The sequence below is a fragment of the Acanthaster planci genome, linkage group LG13 (assembly GCF_054643075.1).
Source record: "Acanthaster planci isolate LZ-2023a linkage group LG13, COTS_SCS, whole genome shotgun sequence".
NCBI classification, from domain to species: domain Eukaryota; kingdom Metazoa; phylum Echinodermata; class Asteroidea; order Valvatida; family Acanthasteridae; genus Acanthaster; species Acanthaster planci.
In genome coordinates, this window is record NC_141789.1 from 10,448,953 (window position 1) to 10,457,117 (window position 8,165).

The window sequence follows — 8,165 nt, forward strand, 5'->3', positions numbered from 1 at the left end:
TAAATGAATAAATTGCAGGTATGTGTACATGTAACCTGAATAGCCATTTCCACTGACATAATTATTTTGTTCGCGTAGGGACACTCATTTACTCAGGTATATGTGGGAGTACCAAGACGCTTATTGGAACGAATTTGTGGCCCCGCTACCGCAGCCGGAGTACTGCTTGCTACTCAACGAATATGTGTTTGAGTGTTATTTAACAGGACAACTGATGGGCACCCTTCTTTTCTCCAGAGAAGGCCTCAATCCGACTTTCGTTGGATATAACACAAATAATCATACCGGTCCTTTTCCTGCACAGAGAATGCTTCCTATATTAGAGAATAAAAGGTCTACAAATTTTCCAAATCTTGCAATCTTCATGTCATCTCGAAGGGCACATGTTGCTCTATGTATTCAAATAACGTTCACAACCATATTTGCAGTAGTTTTTTAAATATCTGCAAAAGGAAGTGCGGGTTCTTGCCCAACTGCCTTCTATTTTTGAGTATTTCTGGCTTCGTTTGCGCAATACCAGTCCTGTTCCCGCACAGAGAATGCTTCAAATATACGAGCATAAAAGGTCTACAACTTGCCACATCTTGCAATCTTGGTGTCATCTGAAAGGGCACATATTCCTCTGTCTATTCATATCAGTTTGATATCCATATTTGCAGCAGTAAGGGATATATCTGCAAAAGGAAGTGCAAGTTCTTGTCTGACTGCTTGATATTTTTTTGCGTAATTCTAACTTTTCGTTATACCGGGTCCTGTTCCCGCACAGAGAATCTTTCATATATTCCAGGTAAAAAGGTCCTAAAATTATCTTAATCTTGCACTTTTGGTGTCCTCTGAAAGGGCACATGTTCCTCTGTCTATTTTTATAAGGTTCATATCCATATTTGCAGTATTTGGGGAAATATCTGCAAAAGGATGTGCGAGTTCTTGTCCAACTGCCTTCTATTACTGCAAAATTATGTCTGTGTTTACGCTATACCGGTTCTGTTCACACACAAAGAATGCTTCATATGTTTGAGCTTAAAAGGTCTAAACATTATCTAAAACTTGCAATCTTGGTGTTATCTGAACGGGCAAGATTTTTTTATTCACGTCAATATTTGCAGTAGTTAGGGAAATATCTGCAAAAATAGGTACTAGTTCTTGCCCAACCGCCTCTTATTTTTGCCTACTTCTGATTTTGTCTGCGCTTCAGCGGTTCTATTGTCGCACAGAGAATGCTTCATATATTTGAGCCTAAAAGGTCTCAAACTTCTCTAAAACTTGCAATCTTGGTGTCATCTTAAAGGGCACATGTTCTTCGAGTCATTCACATAAGTCTCATTTCCATATTTGCAGTAGTTAGGGAAATATATTCAAAAGGATGTGCTAGTTCTTGTCCATCTGCCTCCTATTTTTGCGTAAATCTGGCTTTGTCTGTGCTATTTGGGTCCTGTTTCGTACAGGGAATGCTTCAAATATACAAGCATAAACAGTATAAATTTTTTAAAGTCTTGCAACCGTGGTGTCATCTGAAATGACACGTCTTTCTCCCTCTGTTCATTTAAGTTTCATATCCACATTTGCAATAGTTAGGGAGATAATTGCAAAAGGAAGTGCTAGTTCTTGTCTGACTGCTTTATATATTTTCGTATTTCTTACTTTGCACTAGGCCGGGTCCCGTTTTGCACAGAAAATGCTTCATATATTCGAGCATAGAAGGTGTAAAAATTATCTAAATTTTGCAATCTTTGTGTCATATGAAAGGGCACATGTTGCTCTATCTATTCATATAAGTTTCATATCCATGTTTGCAGTAGTTATTTAAATATCTGCAAAAGGAAATGCGAGTTCCTGCCCAACTGCCTCCTATTTTTGCGTAATTCTGGCTTTGTCTGCGCTATACCCGTCCTGTTCCCCCACAGAGAATGTTCCAAATATACGAGCATAAAAGGTCTAAAAATTATCTAAATCTTGGAATTTTGGTGCCATCTGAGCGGGCACATGCTCCTCTCTGTTTTCGTATAAGTTTGATATCCATATTTGCAGTAGTAAGGGATATATCTGCAAAAGGAAATGCAAGATCGTGTCTGACTGCTTAATATTTTTCGCTATGCCGGGTCCTGTTCCCACACAGAGAATGTTTCATATATTCAAGGTTAAAAGGTCTAAACATTATCTTAATATTGCAATCCTGGTGTCAAATGAAAGGGCACATGTTGCTCTATGTATTCATTTAAGTTTCATATCAATATGTGCAGTAGTTAGGGAAATATGTGCAACCAGAAGTGCGTGTCTTGTTTAATTCTTTTATATATTTGCGTGATTCTGACTTTGCGCTATTCCCGGGCCTGTTTCGTATAGAGAAAGCTCCATACATTCAAGCATAAAAGATCTAACATTCATATCAGTTTCATATCCATATTTGCAGTAATTAAGGAAATATTTGCAAAAGAAAGTGCAAGATTTTCTCCAACTGCCTACTATTTTTGCTGAATTCTGGCTTCGTCTGTGCTATACCGGTCCTGTTCCCACACAAGGAACATAAATTGAGCATAAAAGGTCCACAAACTCTCTAAATCTTGCAATCTTGGAGTCATCTGAAAGGGCACATAGTCATCTATCTATTTAAGTACGTTTCACATCCATATTTGCAGTAGTTTTTGAAACATCGGCAAAAGGAAGTGAGAGTTCTTGTCTGAATGTTATATATATTTGTGTAATTCTGTCTTTGCGCTATGCAGGGTCTTGTTTTGCACAGAGAATGCTTCATATATTCGATCATAAAAGGTCTAAAAAGTATCTAAATCTTGCAATCTTGGTATCATTTGCAAGGGCACATGTTCCTCAGTCTATTCATATAAGTTTCATATCCATATTTGCAATCGATAATGGTTTAGCTGGAAAAGAAATGCAAGCTGTTGTCTGACTGTTTGATATTTTTGCGTAAATCTGAATTTGCGCTCTGCCGGGTCTTGTTTCGCACAGAGAATGCTCGATAAATATATCGGAGCATAAAAGATTTAAAATTATCTAAATCTTGCAATCTTGGAGTCATCTGAAGGGGCCCATGGTCATCTATTTATTTATGTAAGTTTCACATCCATATTTACAGTAGTTTTTGAAACATCGGCAAAAGAAAGTGCAAGTTCTTGTCTGACTTTTATGTATTTTTGTGTAATTCTGGCTTTGTTTAAGCTGTACTAGTCCTGTTCCTCACGGAGAATGCTTCATCTTTTCGAGCATGAAAGGTCTAGACAGTATCTAAATCTTGCAATCTTGGTGTCGTCTGAAAGGGCACATGTTCCTTTTATCTATTCATATAAGTCTAACATCCATATTTGCAATAAATAAGGGTTTAGCTGGAAAAAGGAAGTGCAAGTTGTTGTTTGACTGCTTGATATTTTTGCGTAAATCTGAATTTGCGCTCTGCCGGGTCTTGTTTTGCACGGAGAATGCTCGATAAATATATTGGAGCATAAAAGATTTAAAAATTATCTAAATCTTGCAATCTTTGTGTCATATGAAAGGGCACATGTTGCTCTATCTATTCATATAAGTTTCATATCCATGTTTGCAGTAGTTATTTAAATATCTGCAAAAGGAAATGCGAGTTCCTGCCCAACTGCCTCCTATTTTTGCGTAATTCTGGCTTTGTCTGCGCTATACCCGTCCTGTTCCCCCACAGAGAATGTTCCAAATGTACGAGCATAAAAGGTCTAAAAATTATCTAAATCTTGGAATTTTGGTGCCATCTGAGCGGGCACATGCTCCTCTCTGTTTTCGTATAAGTTTGATATCCATATTTGCAGTAGTAAGGGATATATCTGCAAAAGGAAATGCAAGATCGTGTCTGACTGCTTAATATTTTTCGCTATGCCGGGTCCTGTTCCCACACAGAGAATGTTTCATATATTCAAGGTTAAAAGGTCTAAACATTGTCTTAATATTGCAATCCTGGTGTCAAATGAAAGGGCACATGTTGCTCTATGTATTCATTTAAGTTTCATATCAATATGTGCAGTAGTTAGGGAAATATGTGCAACCAGAAGTGCGTGTCTTGTTTAATTCTTTTATATATTTGCGTGATTCTGACTTTGCGCTATTCCCGGGCCTGTTTCGTATAGAGAAAGCTCCATACATTCAAGCATAAAAGATCTAACATTCATATCAGTTTCATATCCATATTTGCAGTAATTAAGGAAATATTTGCAAAAGAAAGTGCAAGATTTTCTCCAACTGCCTACTATTTTTGCTGAATTCTGGCTTCGTCTGTGCTATACCGGTCCTGTTCCCACACAAGGAACATAAATTGAGCATAAAAGGTCCACAAACTCTCTAAATCTTGCAATCTTGGAGTCATCTGAAAGGGCACATAGTCATCTATCTATTTAAGTACGTTTCACATCCATATTTGCAGTAGTTTTTGAAACATCGGCAAAAGGAAGTGAGAGTTCTTGTCTGAATGTTATATATATTTGTGTAATTCTGTCTTTGCGCTATGCAGGGTCTTGTTTTGCACAGAGAATGCTTCATATATTCGATCATAAAAGGTCTAAAAAGTATCTAAATCTTGCAATCTTGGTATCATTTGCAAGGGCACATGTTCCTCAGTCTATTCATATAAGTTTCATATCCATATTTGCAATAGATAATGGTTTAGCTGGAAAAGAAATGCAAGCTGTTGTCTGACTGTTTGATATTTTTGCGTAAATCTGAATTTGCGCTCTGCCGGGTCTTGTTTCGCACAGAGAATGCTCGATAAATATATCGGAGCATAAAAGATTTAAAATTATCTAAATCTTGCAATCTTGGAGTCATCTGAAGGGGCCCATGGTCATCTATTTATTTATGTAAGTTTCACATCCATATTTACAGTAGTTTTTGAAACATCGGCAAAAGAAAGTGCAAGTTCTTGTCTGACTTTTATGTATTTTTGTGTAATTCTGGCTTTGTTTAAGCTGTACTAGTCCTGTTCCTCACGGAGAATGCTTCATCTTTTCGAGCATGAAAGGTCTAGAAAGTATCTGAATCTTGCAATCTTGGTGTCGTCTGAAAGGGCACATGTTCCTTTTATCTATTCATATAAGTCTAACATCCATATTTGCAATAAATAAGGGTTTAGCTGGAAAAAGGAAGTGCAAGTTGTTGTCTGACTGCTTGATATTTTTGCGTAAATCTGAATTTGCGCTCTGCCGGGTCTTGTTTTGCACGGAGAATGCTCGATAAATATATTGGAGCATAAAAGATTTAAAAATTATCTAAATCTTGCAATCTTGGAGTCAACTGAAGGGGTACATATTTCTCTATCTATTCATATAAGTTTTACATTCATATTTGCAGTAGTGAGGGAACTATCTGCAAAAGGAAGTGCGAGGTCTTGTCTGACTGCTTTGTCTGCTGCATACCGGTCCTGTTCCCGCACAGAGAATGGTATATATATTTGAGCATAAAGGGTCTAATATTTATCTAAATCTTGCAATTTTGGCGTCATCTGAAAAATCACATGCTCCTCTATCTATTCATATACGTTTTATATCTATATTTGCAGTAGTTACGGAAATATCTGCAAAAGAAAGTGCGAGTTCTTGTGAAACTGCTTCCTATTTTGCTTATTATTTCTGTTTTTTCGTTAACCTGGTCAGGTTCCTGCACGAGAATTTCTATATATATATATCGGAGCTTGAAAGGGCTAAAAGCTTTCTAAATTTTGCATTCAATTTATGCAGCTATGCGCGCAGCTATGCTAGGGATCTGTGTAGACTTTTGTCTTCGCCCTGCATTCAAAATGTGAAGCTTAGTTTTGCACCACCCTCTTTTGTTGGGCTTGGGTGGGTGCTGGAGAGATTTAAAACTGAGTCTCTCTGCTGCAGAGCTTTCGAGAGTCAACATCATTCGGCAACTCTAGCACTCTTGCAGTGTACTAACTTGCAAAGCCATTACTGCATTGAATTCCATAGATTGATTGGCAAAGTCGTGATTAGCTGCAGGCACCTAGACATCTGCAGTTTACATATATGTACTGGCAGCTAGTAGCTGTTGGCATTTGCCAACCCCAGCCCTGTATTTGGTAGGTTTTCATATGGAGCTTAATATGCTTTTTATACTGGGAGTACGTGTACTAGATCATTCGAGTTTATTAATCAGAACCTATAGGTTGTCTTCCAAACTGCTGATGTACCATGCATGTAACTGATGAAACTATGCGTTTTCCATTATTGGAAACTGTAAATCAAATGTTGTAATTTGTACATATACTTAGGTTTCCTTAATAATTTTGAATGAACTGGTTTCATCCTGCTTAACATGATGTCATATAGTTTGCAGGATGAATTTATTTCATAAACTTATAGAATGCCTCCATCGACTCTTCCATTTTCTGATCTAAGTGAACAAACGTATGCTACACTGACTAATATACATGTACATGTATTTCTGAAATTTCTTTTTTTGGGGGCAGATCTCTTGCAGATTGCTTATTGACTGTCGTTTTTTTAATATCTGACCTAAATAATTCAATTTTACGCTTAAGCATGATTGTACATATAGAACTCCAGGTCAATACTAACTGGGACAGAAATAAAACCATATACATATATCTGTGTCAGGATTCTTGTGCCGCCACATTCCTGTTCCTTTTGTTTGTGTTAATTTCCCCCTCTTTTACAAACATGGCGTAGTCGACAGGATGCTTGTGGTGTGGCACTTATTAGAAATCCTTGGTTGAGAAAAAGAATGCTTACTATTTAAGAAATAAGAAACGACAGTCAATAATCTAATTCTGCTGCTGAGGGTGATGAACTCTGGGAGTTGCTGTCGTTGGCGCTCAGACATCTATGACGTCACAACTTGACGATACCAGTGATGGAGTAGTGCTTAGAGGTCCTACCTTCACTGGTCTACTTTGACTTTTTTCTACCTTGACAAGTGGATTAAGGCCCTACTGTGTCCTGTTGTACCTTCGATCCATGTGGAGGAGTCATCCCTGGAAGTTAATTTGAGTGGACCAGACTGGAGACCGTTGTGTCTTCGTCGAACATCAAGTCATGGACGTATTTTCTTGTGGTATTTTTTAAAGAAAATATTCTAATGCTGTAGTATGGTAACAGTTTTAAATAAGCAACTTAATACTGCTGGTTTATATATCCAAACTCTGGATTTTAAATGACACACTGCGAAGTTTCCACTTTTCAGATAAGAGCATGCTGAATAGCTACACATTAAATCCAAACTTGTAAGGTATATTGTACATTTAACTCTCGAAGTACACCAAATTGAGCATATGCACTTGGCAATTTGTAGCTACACTTCGGGAAAGTGTTGACACTGAATTGTATTCTGACTAGAGTAAGTCTTACTGACAGAGTTGTAGTATTATTTTTCTTTTGACTGCAGACCTTGAAGTACTACCGTGCAGCTGACCACGACATGAACCAATCAATCCTCCCCTTCGTAATACATCACTTCGCATCTGGTTAGAAGAATAGCGGCAGAAATTTCAGTTAAGGTATCGTTGCATACAAATTTTGCTTTTGAATGGTTGCTAGAAGCGACGTGTATTAACAATTCTCTCCCCATAAGCAGCAGGTAAATTAATTTCACGGAGACCGACTAGCCTAAACCCTATCATCAGTCTGCAGCTAAACCCACTTTTTTGCTTCTTCCCAGCCAAAAGAAACTCACCACTTTTTCAGGGTTGGCTAAAGCTAAATTGGAAGACTTGATAGGTGATCTGAAATCTGTTGTAGGGGCTAGACCTATATCCTAACTAGAAAAGGTTGATTTTGTATATCACCTTAGTGGGCCGGCGAGAGATGAAGTTAGGCATCGAAGGCGAGAATCGTTCGATATGATCTTTTTCATACTTAGAGATACTTTTGGTGTGCAAGGATTGTCTGCACAACTGCAGCTAGCTTTTTTGAAAAGGAAGCAGAAGGATGGAGAAAAGTTGAGGCATTCTTCTCACGGTCTGCTGGTCTTGTTTGAAAGGGCTAAACGCAAATCTCCTCTTTTCGTGGATAACAAAGAAAATCTCCTCAATGATTGATTTGCTGAAGGTGTCACGAATACCACCCTGTGGAAGCACTTGAAGAAGTTTATTAGGGAACACCCCGATATAGATTTTCTACACTTCGTATAAAAGCCATTGAATAGGCAGAAGCTGTTACCCATAGAAAACCAAAGTA